This window comes from Mesoplodon bidens (assembly GCF_964165515.1).
Source record: "Mesoplodon bidens genome assembly, chromosome: X".
Lineage (NCBI taxonomy): Eukaryota > Metazoa > Chordata > Mammalia > Artiodactyla > Ziphiidae > Mesoplodon > Mesoplodon bidens.
Genome location: NC_138163.1, coordinates 100,741,160 through 100,753,405, shown reverse-complemented (window position 1 = coordinate 100,753,405; position 12,246 = coordinate 100,741,160). Strand labels below are relative to the sequence as shown.

At 39.6% G+C, this 12,246-nt stretch overlaps 1 long non-coding RNA gene across 1 annotated transcript; it reads right to left on the bottom strand.

The window, feature by feature from the left end:
• Window positions 1-8,930: 8,930 nt before the first annotated feature.
• On the bottom strand, window positions 8,931-11,243 carry LOC308609057. Its single transcript, XR_014014266.1, has 3 exons — window positions 11,173-11,243; window positions 10,836-10,921; window positions 8,931-9,053 (listed from the first exon to the last, which is right to left on the bottom strand). It is a non-coding gene; the product is annotated as an uncharacterized lncRNA (long non-coding RNA).
• Window positions 11,244-12,246: the final 1,003 nt, after the last annotated feature.

Below are 12,246 nucleotides of genomic sequence, written 5' to 3'. Positions count from 1 at the left end.
TAACAGGAAAGTGCTTAAATGAAAAAATTGTTTACCAAATTGTATTTACAGTTTTATTGCAAGTGATTTATTCAATTTCTGCTAAAAAAAAAAAGCATTAAGACTTGATAAACTGGAATGGATTATGTTGCAGAACTGGAATGGATTATGTTGCAGACTTGATTCTAGCCTGCTGGCTGTTACTGAACACAAGTTCATGTGCCCAACGCACAGTGAGGCCAAACAAACCAAAACATCAGAGTCTGGAGCAGAGAAAGGTTTATTACAGGGCCAAGCAAGGAGAACAGGTGGCTTGTGCTCAAAAACCCCAAACTCCCCAGCGGTCTTAGGGGAGAAGTTTTTATAGGCAAAAGTTACCTGAAGTTATCATCCTCCACCTGGGTGGGGGCATTAGTTCCTGCAGAACTCAAAGGTATTGTTATGTATATTTCTTGAGGAGGAGCCAGGACCCTGCCCCAAGTCTGCACTATTGTTTCTTTTTCTTTTGCTGTACGTGGGGCTCTCACTGCTGTGGCCTCTCCCATTGTGGAGTACAGGCTCCAGACATGCAGGCCCAGTGGCCATGGCTCACGGGCCCAGCCGCCCTGAGGCATGTGGGATCCTCCCAGACCGGGGCACGAACCCGTGTTCCCTGCATCGGCAGGCGGACTCCCAACCATTGTGCCACCAGGGAAGCCCCTGCACTATTGTTTCTTGACTGCTCCTCCCTTGTTTCTACATCCCCTTCCTTTGCTAATTAGCCAACTCTTTGAATCTGCCCTTTGGAACTCAGGGAAGGTCAAGGAGGCTGAATGAAGCCTATTTCCTACAAACAAGAAATGGGGGACATGGAAAGGATTTGTATCAGGGAGGGCCCCACAGGGTCCTGCTTGTTTCAGAACTAAATGGTTTATAAGGTATTGTTACTGACCAAACTTGGGTCTGCTCACCTGCACGCAGTAAAGCCAATCGACTGACACCAGGTAGTGGTTGTAACAGGGAAGAACAAAATCTGACTCCATGTTGGATCTGTTTCTTTTATTTGACCTTTGCTTTCCATTGCTTTTGTTCTATCTATAGCTATTGGCATACGTAATGGCCTGCCTTGGGAAACCCTGCCCCTCTGCCTGAATGTTAAACTAAAGTGCCTTTGTTCAGCTCACAGGGAAGCACCCTGACCCTGCCCACCTGTGAATGGCTGCAGAAAAGAAGAAATTAACATATCCCCTCCCCGAGGCTGGCCAAAACCAGGAGATATTTTGCAAGACTTATGGTCTTTTTACTTTACTTCCTCATCTCCTCCCCTCTCTGTTCTATAAAAGAAACTAGCATCCAGACACTGATAAGACACTCTAGGACACTAGTCTGACATCTTGGTCTGCCAGCTTTTGGAATAAAGTCGCTACTCTTTGCCTCAACACCTTGTCTCCCGATTTATTGGCCTGTCATGCGGTGAGCAGAGCGAGCTTGGACTTGGTAACATGGTGAAGGAAAGTGTAGCATTTATTGTAAGGTGCCATACAAGTAGTCCAAGACAGCTAATGCTCAAAAAGCCCAAACTCCCCAATGGGTCTCAGCAAAGCATTTTTAAAGGCAAGGTGAGGGAGGAGGAGTCCCAGGGTAAGTGATCAGCTCGTGCACAGTTCTCTGATTGGTTGATGGTGAGGTAACAGGGGTTAACATTATCAATCCTTAGGCACCAGTAGGTCTGGGGACTACATGCTCATGGTCATCAAGCAGTTAATTTCTTCCATTTTGTGGGGGTTTTTGCATCTGTAAAACAACTCCAGAAATGTGCAGCAGATACTATTATTTAGGTACTTCAGACAGGAGCTAAAGCAGAGGATATGGGGGAGGGGGTCTGTCCTGGGAAGACACCATAGGGGCCTGCTTGGTCACAGTAGTGATAAAAGAGTACTGGTTAGAAAAATAAGCAAAGATAGCCAGGAAAATGCTAAAAGGAAGAGCAATGAGAGAGGACTAGTCTGACCACACATGAAAATGTAATTTTTTTAAAGTTACAAATTAAAACAGTGTGATACTGGTATATGAGCAGACAGACACACTAAGAGACTGAAATAGAAAGTCCAGAAATAAATACAATATATACCAGGGAATTCCCTGGCAGTCCAGTGGTTAGGACTTGGCACTTTCACTTCCAGGGCCCGGGTGCAATCCCTGGTCAGGGAACTAAGATCCTGCAAGCTGTGTGGCATGGCCAAAAAAAAAAACCCAAAACAAAACCAATATATACCAGAATTGAGTATACAATAAAGGTGGAATCTCAAGTAGTCAGGTAAATCTGAACTTTATTTTAAAACTGCTGTTGGAACAACTAAGGCTGATATCTGACATCTGGAGAAACATACAGCTAAATCCATACCTTACAACATGTACCTGGATGAACTCCAAATGGCTCAAATATTTAGATGTAGAAATTAAAATAATAAAACTAATTGAAGAAAACTGGGAAAATTCCTTTATAACTTTGCAGCAGGGATGACCTTTTATAAATGACTCAAAAATTGATAAATTTGGGCTTCCCTGGTGGCACAGTGGTTGAGAGTCTGCCTGCTGATGCAGGGGACACGGGTTCGTGCCCCGGTCCTGGAAGGTCCCATATGCCACGTAGCAGCTGGGCCCATGAACCATGGCCACTGAGCCTGCACGTCCGGAGCCTGTGCTCCACAACAGGAGAGGCCACAACAGTAAGAGGCCCACGTACCGCAAAAAAAAAAAAAAAAAAAAAAAAAAAAAAAAATTGATAAATTTGACTATATAAAAATTAAAACTTAAGCGTAAAAAAATAAGCAAAATCAAAAGACAAATTGCAAACAGAATAATGTTTGCAATTCTTATCGAAGGCAAAGGACTAACTTCCCTAATATATAAAAGTTCCTTTAAAAGGGAATTTATAAAAGAACAACCACACCAATAGAACAGCAACAGACACATACACAATTCACAGAAAAAAGAAATACAAATGGCCCTAAAACACACAAAATACTCTCAACAACAATTATAATAATTGGACAGTATAATTCTCACTTAACAGATTAATTAAAATTCATAAGTATTACAACAGACTTGATATGTTCATGTGATGCATTCACTTGTGTGTATAAACGTATTCACTGTAGCACTGTCTGAAATAGCAAAAGACTTAAAACAACCCACGTGTCCAGCCTTATTGGACTGCATAATAAACCATAGTGTATCTGCACAACCACAGCTGTAGTAAATAAGTAAATAAAAAAATAAGAACAAAGAATTTATCTATGTCCTGACTTGGAAAGTTCCCTAGGATATATTACTAAAAGTAAAACAGCAAGATGCAAAAAAATGTGCTACCTTTTTTTAAAAAAAACAGCTTTATTGAGATATAATTCATATATCATATAATTTACCCATTTAAAGTATACAATTCAGTGTCTTTTAGTATATTACATTATTAATTTTTTAAATTGTAGTAAATATATACATATATAATTAAAATTTCCATTTAGCCATCTTAAGAATATAATTCAATGGCATTAATTACATTCACAAGGTTGTACAACCATCACCACTATGTATTTTTTTTAACATCTTTATTGGAGTATATATAATTGCTTTACAATGTTCTGTTAGTTTCTGCTGTATAACAAAGTGAATCAGCTATACGTATACATATATCCCCATATCCCCTACCTCTTGTGCCTCCCTCCCACCCTCCCTATCCCACCCCTCCAGGCGGTCACAAAGCACCGAGCTGATCTCCCTGTGCTATGCGGCTGCTTCCCACTAGCTATCTACCTTACGTTTGGTAGTGTATATATGTCCATGCCGCTCTTTCACTTTGTCACAGTTTACCCTTCCCCCTCCCTGTGTCCTCAAGTCCATTGTCTACTTCTGCATCTTTATGCCTGTCCTGCCCCTAGGTTCATCAGAACCACTTTATTTTTAGATTCCATATATATGTGTCAGCATACGGTATTTGTCTTTCTCTTTCTGACTTACTTCACTCTGTATGACAGACTCTAGGTCCATCCACCTCACTACAAATAACTCAATTTCATTTCTTTCCATGGCTGAGTAATATTCCATTGTATACATGTACCACTTCTTTATCCATTCATCTGTCCATGGACATTTATGTTGCTTCCATGTCCTGGCTATTGTAAATCACCACTATGTATTTCCAAAACTTTTTCATCACCCCAAACAGAAACTCTGTAATTATCAAACAATAATTTCTCATTCCTTCTCCCCCCAGTCCCTGGTTACCTCTATTCTCTTTTCTGTCTCTATGAATTTGCCTATTCTAGGTACCTCATAAGTGGAGTCATATAATATTTGACCTTTTGTATCTGGTTTATTTCACTTAGCAAAGGGTTTTCTATGTTTATCCGTGTTGTAGCATATATCAGAACTTCAGTTCTTTGCATAGCTGAATAATATTCCATTGTATGGATATACTTGACTTCTCCTCTCAAGCTATAAAGGTCCTAGATGTCACCTTCTTCCAAGATAAGGCTGTTTCTTATACATAGAAAATCTGTTGTTTAGTGTAGCCACCTTGATTTTTTTTAATTTTTAAAAAATTTATTTTATTATATTTTTTATTTTTGGCTGCATTGGGTCTTCATTGCTGTGCACAGGCTTTCTCTAGTTGTGGTGAGCGGGTGCTACTCTTTGTCGTGGTGCACAGACTTCTCATTGCGGTGGCTTCTCTTGTTGCAGAGCAAGGCTCCAGGCATGCGGGCTTCAGTAGTTGTGACACATGGGCTCAGTAGTTGTGGCCCATGGGCTCTAGAGCACAGGCTCTGTAGTTGTGGTGCACGGACTTAGTTGCTCCATGGCATGTGGGATCTTCCCAGACCAGTGATGGAACCTGTGTCCCCTGCATTGACAGGTGGATTCTTAACCACTGTGCCACCAGGGAAGTCCCTGTAGCCACCTTTATTAATTGATTATTTTGACTATATTTTCTGGATAACTTGCTGCAGCTTCTACATCAGCAGTTGGTTTTTCACCTTGCACTTTTATGTAATGGAGATGGTTTCATTCCTTAAACTTCATGAACCAACCTCTGCTAGCGTCAAACTTTTCTTCTGCAGCTTCTTCACCCCCTGTCAGCTTTGTAGAATTGAAGAGAGTTAGGGCCTTGCTCTGGTTTAGGCTTTAGCTTGAGGGAATGTTGTGGCTGGTTTTATCTTCTATCCAGACCACTGAAGCTTTCTCCATATCAGCAATAAGGCTGTTTAGCTTTCTTATCATTTGTATATTCACTGGAGTAGCACTTTTAATTTCCTTCAAGAACTTTTCATTTGTATTCACAACTTTGCTAACTATTTGGTGCAAGAAGCCTACCTTTTGGCATATCTCATGCCTTGCTCACTAAGCTTAATCATTTCTAGCTTTTGATTTAAAGTGAGAGTCGTGGGACTCTTCATTTCACTTAAACACTTAGAGGCCATTGTAGGGTTATTAATTGTCCCTATTTCAATATTGTTGTATCTCAGTTAATAGGGAGGCTCAATATGAGGGAGAGAGATGGGGGAACGGCTGGTTGATGGAACAGTCAGAACACACACAACAATTATAGATTAAGTTCATCATTGATTTGTGGCTCCCCAAAGCAGTTGCAATACTAACATCAAAGATCACTGTTCAGGGCTTCCCTGGTGGCGCAGTGGTTGAGAGTCTGCCTGCCAATGCAGGGGACACGGGTTCGTGACCCGGTCCGGGAAGATCCTGCGTGCTGCGGAGCGGCTGGGCCCGTGAGCCATGGCCGCTGGGTCTGCACGTCCGGAGCCTGTGCTCCGCAGTGGGCGAGGCCACAACAGTGAGAGGCCCGCATACTGCAAAAAAAAAAAAAAAAAAAAAAAAGATCACTGTTCACAGTTCACCATAACAAGCATAATAATAATGAAAAAGTTTGAAATACTATGAGAATTATCAAAATGTGACATGGAGACATGAAGTGAGCAAATGCTGTTAGAAAAATGACACCAATAGACTTGCTCGAGGCAGGGTTGCCACAAATTTTCAATTTGTAAAAAAAAAACGCAACAACTGAGAAGCACAATTAAGCAAAGCACAATAAAACAAGCTATGCCTGTATTTCTAGTAGTTTTAATTACATATACTAATTAGAATTCTTAACCCTTAGAAACCTTAATTGATAGTGAAAACTAAGTAAGCACTTGTGAACTATCTGTTACACCAGCATTCTTTATATTGGCAAATTTACAGATACATTTCATAATTTCTAGAAGCATGTTCTTCCTCATAGTAAATTTTTCAATGAGTTACAAAACATGTTTATTGAAAAACCCAAATATCTTTCATTCCTTTGTAAAAAGCAAAAGTAGATAAACCTTTGTTCAGTGATTAATATTTCAATATTTAATCTTATTTGGAAATAATCTGTATACTCAATGAACATCCATCATTTAACTTAACTTAGTCTTGCTCTAAGGTTTCAAGTTACCAAAAAGATTTTAGAAACTATTTTTAAGTAGACATACCATAAAACATAATTGTTGTAGAAAAGTTAATTTATAAACTTTTATCTTAATTACATTCATTTAATTCACTTGTTCTTAACAATTATGTTTAGATTACTCATAAAAATTTCATGAGACATTGAACAGATAACCATCATCTTAAGTTTTTTTGTTTCTTGCTAATGAATTCTCTAACAAGGATAACAAGAACTTATTTTACTAGTGAACTTGGGTAGAATAAAAGTTCTGTGTCTGCATTATATTAAATGCTGATAACTCTGAAGACATGCCTATTTTAATCAAATCAACAAACTTAAACCAGCTTTTATTTACTTAAGATTGTCCCAGATCACATGATCTTGAAAAACATTTGGGTTAGTTTCTATATTTTTGGGAGTTTTAGGCATACTTAATTTATATAAGTATTCTTTTTCTTTAAGCCAATTAAATAAAGTACACAAATTAATTTTGGCAATACCATCCAGAGGTGGAAAAATCACACATCTATAACATATCTGTCCATCTATCTATCTATCTGTCTATGTATCTATCTGTCTGACATACAGAAACAAAAAGACAGATGCAAACAGAGATGTTATAGCTTTTGCTGTAAAATTTTAGCCATTAGACACGTACAACAATGCAAAACTCACTTTTAGTTTATAAAAGAACAGTTGGGTCCAAATTGTGTTTTTGGCAGATGGCATAAGTTAAAGTTACCTGCTCAGATGGCTAAAGTTTTTTACTAATATTAATGGAGAAGACATTTAAGATTTTCATTCTCTGGTATCCAAAGAGCCCCTCTTTTTTTCTTTTCTTTTCTTTCTTTTCTTTTTTCTTTCCCCTTCTTATTACCTCCATGTAGTTGGCATTTCCAAGAGATGGCTTCTGGGTTCCTAGAGAAGACAAGGTAGAATATTTACATCTCAAAGGCACAGAAGAAGGATGTAACTTTCTCCAAGAAGGATTTTGTTTCCTAAGTCCAGATCTTTTATAATATCTACAAGCCTTTTGAGATGAATAGGGGAGGTTTTGGGGTTGGTAAAAAGGATAGATGGGCTTTAAATTGCTTTTAGAGCTGCATTTCTGTTCTCATACTCAATTAATAAGACAAGAAGAGTTGTTTTTAATTCCTCAAAGAATTGGGTTGCAATCTGAGTGATATAAGGGGCTGATCCAACTACATTCTCTTCAGTTTGCTTCTTTACATCAGGGAGATTTCCAACTAAGATGGAAATCAAAAGTTTCCTATCAGGGACTTCCTTGGTGGTGCAGTGGTTAAGTATCCTCCTGCCAATGCAGGGGACATGGGTTTGATCCCTGGTCCAGGAAGTTCCCACATGCTGCAGAGCAACTAAGCCTGTGTGCTACAACTACTGAGCTTGTGCTCTAGAGCTCATGAGCCACAACTACTGAACCCACGTGCCGCAACTACTGAAGCCTGCACACCCTAGGGCCCATGTGCCGTAACTACTGAGCTCACATGCTGTACCTACTGAAGCCCACATGCCTAGAGCTCGTGGCTAGAGAAGCCACCACAATAAGAAGCCCGCACACCACAACGAAGAGTAGCCCCTGCTTGCCACAACTAGAGAAAGCCTGAATGCAGCAACAAAGACAAAAAAAAAAGACTTGTCTTAATCAACCAGTATGTAATTTTCTGGTCTACCTATCTTAGGGTAGAAGGTCTAAAAAAACAGTTCCTATCAAACTCTGAATATCAGCTTCCAATATGGCCAACTTCTGACCATAGAGCTACTTAAAAAAAATTCTATCAAACATCTTATCACTTTCAGTCAGGACAAACAGTAAATATCCCTGGAAGTGTTGAACAACATTTTTTTTTTCCTTTTTCTTTTAAACCAAAGGCATATATATCAAATGACTCAAAACCAAAACCAGTTAGACCTTTATGACTTACCCATGGATGCAAGAAGTGTCCCCACCCCATATAGAGTGCAAAAGATACTATCACCCCAAGATCTAGGGCCATGCCCAAAGACAACCAAAAGAAAGATACAGACAATTCCCCTGAGAGCTGGCAAGTCAGTAACATGCTAGCTGCAAATGGGGTGCAACCCACATTCTGTCTGGCCATACTTTCATTGCCCCCAACCTGACAGTTGAGCCACCTGCATATGCAAAACCAAAACTCTCCATGCCCTGGGCAGGCAGAAAGCCAAGCCAAGTTCTCAGAACATACAATGAGAAAAACAGGAGAACAGTGGCTGTCCCTGGGAGGGAAAAGCTCAATAACTAATAGGTACCCCAAAACCAAATTTTAACCAGCATCACAATCCAAAGAACTAAGTCTTAAATGCTTTTCTCCTGCTAATCTGAATTTGGAGAGGAAGGGACAACATGAAATTTTTACCTTTCTCTCTTGACTGGGAACTTTAGACAGAGAGCTGACTTTGGTAAGAATTCTTACCCTTCACTGGCTTCTTCCAGTTTTCCAGGATTCCATCTGCAGGCTCTGAAGCAAGTAGTGTATCTCAGTGGGTCCCATCTGGGTTGCCAAAACTGTGGGGGGAGGGGTGGGATAATTTTTCTCTAGCACTCTAGGTTCTTGTGTGAGACCCCCTGTAATAAAAAGATTAACAGATGGGCTTCCCTGGTGGCGCAGTGGTTGAGAGTCCGCCTGCCAATGCAGGGGACATGGGTTCATGCCCCGGTCTGGGAAGATCCCACATGCCGTGGAGCGGCTGGGCCCGTGAGCCATGGCCGCTGAGCCTGCGTGTCCAGAGCCTGTGCTCCGCAAAGGGAGAGGCCACAACAGTGAGAGGCCCGCGTACCGCAAAAAAAAAAAAAAGATTAACAGGAGAAAAAGAGAAGTTTAATAAGATGTATATACCTCATGTACACATGAGAGATACCCAGGAAAACTGAGTAAAATCCTCCAAAATGGCCTAAGCCATCACCTCAAATACCATCTCCAGCTAAAGACAAAGGAAAGATGTTGTGGACTGGGGAAGTCAATTATAGGAAGTTATCAGGAAAAGCACAGTAAACAAGGGGAAGTTTGTTATGCAGATTCAAGTCAGGTGCCTCCTCCACTGAGTTTCTTGTGATTTAGAGTCATCCTTCTCTTTTAGGTACAGAGAGGAAGATACCCCTACAAATGGAGATTTCCCTTATAAATGTAAATTTTCCTTAAAAAAGGATAAATTCTACTCTGCTTTCAAAGTTTCTCCTGTGTCTGCAGCCTCTCAAAAATAATCAGATGAAAATAATCTTTAGGCCAAAGAGGCATATTTTGAAGGGGCATATTCTGCTATTCTTCAACACTAATAAAAGCTGTTTGAGGATAAGGAACAGGGTAGGTAGATATGGGAAGTAAGACTTCTCATTAGGTATAACTTTTTATATTGTTTTTAATGTTTGACCATTTTAAATTTATTGCCAAAGCAAAAAATTCAAGTCTTATGATGTTCTAAATTTACTTACAGCAAGAGACTCATTAATAAGGTAGAAACCTACATATGTGGAAGGGTGAAGGGGCAAAGTAGACATGACTCATAAGTTATCCACTCTGCAGTTAGTGAACTATTTCTATAAGTCCAAATTGAGTAAAGAATAATTTAGTTACTTAATTCATTCTTTCAAACCATGTTTATTAAGTTTTTCCTTTATGCAAAGGACAGGAATGTCAAATTATGCTGATTATTTTTTACCTTTAATGTTTATATTAAAATAATGATAGTTGTAAGTAGCACACAGCATTACTAATAATATTGTTAGAAAAAAATTCAACCAAGTAAATCTGAAGATCTAATTGGTCTTATTTAATGATTCATCCCACTTAGCAACTAGAAGTACACTCAGAGGTGTTGTACAAAATGGGAGGTTTTTATAGGAAGAAAGGTGGGGCAAGGGAGCTATTAGCAAAAGAAAAGAAAGGATTATTTTTAGGGCAAGACCTCTCCTTTTGGGGAAAAGGGAATTGCAAGGGTTTTATCATGCAGATTGCCTCTTCTTCCTCTGGGGGATGGAGAGGGCCCAGCTGGCAGATTACCTCATTGGTGCTGACCAGAAAATTACATACTGGTTGATTAAGATTACATTTGTGGTGAAGGTGGGAATGGCAATTAGTTTAGGTATTAAATCTAGGTTTGGTTTCATGGGCTTCAGTACAAGTGATGCCATTTTGGACCTATGGTTTTTCTCTTTAACAATGCTATCTCTCTTTTTTTCAAATTACAGTATCCCGGGATGTAAAATAAAATAATCTCCATAGGAGAACAGTGGTTGAAGAAAGTCAATTGCACGAGGAAATAAATGAAATAAAAAATAAAGCCAAATTTCCCTGGTTCTGTCTGGAGTAGATAGCCTTGCTGGAGAAATTAAACTCACACTGTCTCATACCTCCTTCCAAAAATGTCGGGTTTTAATGGCCCAGGAGCAGGAAAAGGAGACTGGGAAGCCATCTTCTTTTATTGTAACCAGAAAGGCTGAGAGCAAGAGAGAAATCATTCATTTTTCAAAGAAAAACACAGAAGAAGACAAGGTTCATAATAATGTCACCCAATCATTTAACAAAAGGAAAATGAAAGCAGCACTCTTCTCAGATCAGTAAACACGCTATTGTTAAAGAGTATAAAGAAGAGAACATTTTTCACATGAGTCAGAGATGGTGGAGTAAGGAAATAACTCTCAATCAGATATGAATCCTTAAAGTCATAGACAAAATTTGCTGCAGCACCTGGCTAATCAGAGGCTATACAAAGCTTGTTTGTGGGTCCCGGGAAAACTCCGTCTGTGGCTTATCTTTTCTGGCTAGTTTCTCTATAACTCAACACACTTCCTCAGGGAACTAAAAGCAAGCATGTGACCAGCACAGTCAGCCCTGAGTATATCAGGAGACAGGAAAGCTTCCAACAGCCCCATTCTCTGATGTCAGTCTTCCTGCCCCTAAGCAGATTTCAAAATAACATTTCTCACTCCAGAATATCTAGTGCATTCTGACAGTTCATGGAGCGGTGGAAGTGGGTCTGTTCTTTGAGGGTGTTTTGAGAGTACATCTCTTGCACTGAATTTTGAGACCCTACATTCAATGGAGAAACATCCAGAACATCAGACCATTAAAAACAAACATAAGAGACAAAACAAAAAAAGACCAGCCTTTTCAGCAATCTGCTATGCCATAATCACCTGGCTGTGTCTCCAGGGCTAGGAGCTAAATGGGATCATGCCCCACCCGTGGCAGGCAGCCAATTCATTTCCTCTGGATTTGAACCCTTCCCCAAATTAGAGCGCGTGCATGCATGCATGTGTGTGTGCGTGCGTGTGTGTGTTTTTTTTAAGTCATTGTCATCTGCACTGGGAAAACTAAGTATTAAGAAGGAAGTTTGTCTAAAGACCGATATAAACTCAGAGTCTTTGTTTCACCTATAGTTGGATCCAGATAGTCCACAAATGGAGGTGGGAGAAGATGGGAGGGTGGGAGGGTGGGAGGAGGAAGTTGAGGTGTGCAGGTTTAGTTTCTCAGTTGAAAAGTTATATTGGAGGAAATGCAGATCCCTCAATTTTATAAGGTGCAGTTAGTAGAGTTCATTTCTATCTTCTCATACTCATAATTATTCTAGCATTAGATGAATTTTGAAAATCGTTGCAAGCATTAAAAAAATATCTAACTTAGTGCCATTATGCTTTACTTTCTTATAACAAGGTAGTTAGCAGCTTGTTTTTTAACAGATACTCTACTTTCGTGGTGGGGCAGCTTTGTTTCTTTTTGCATAAAGAAGATTTCAAATGTTGACATGCAAGGTATCATTCT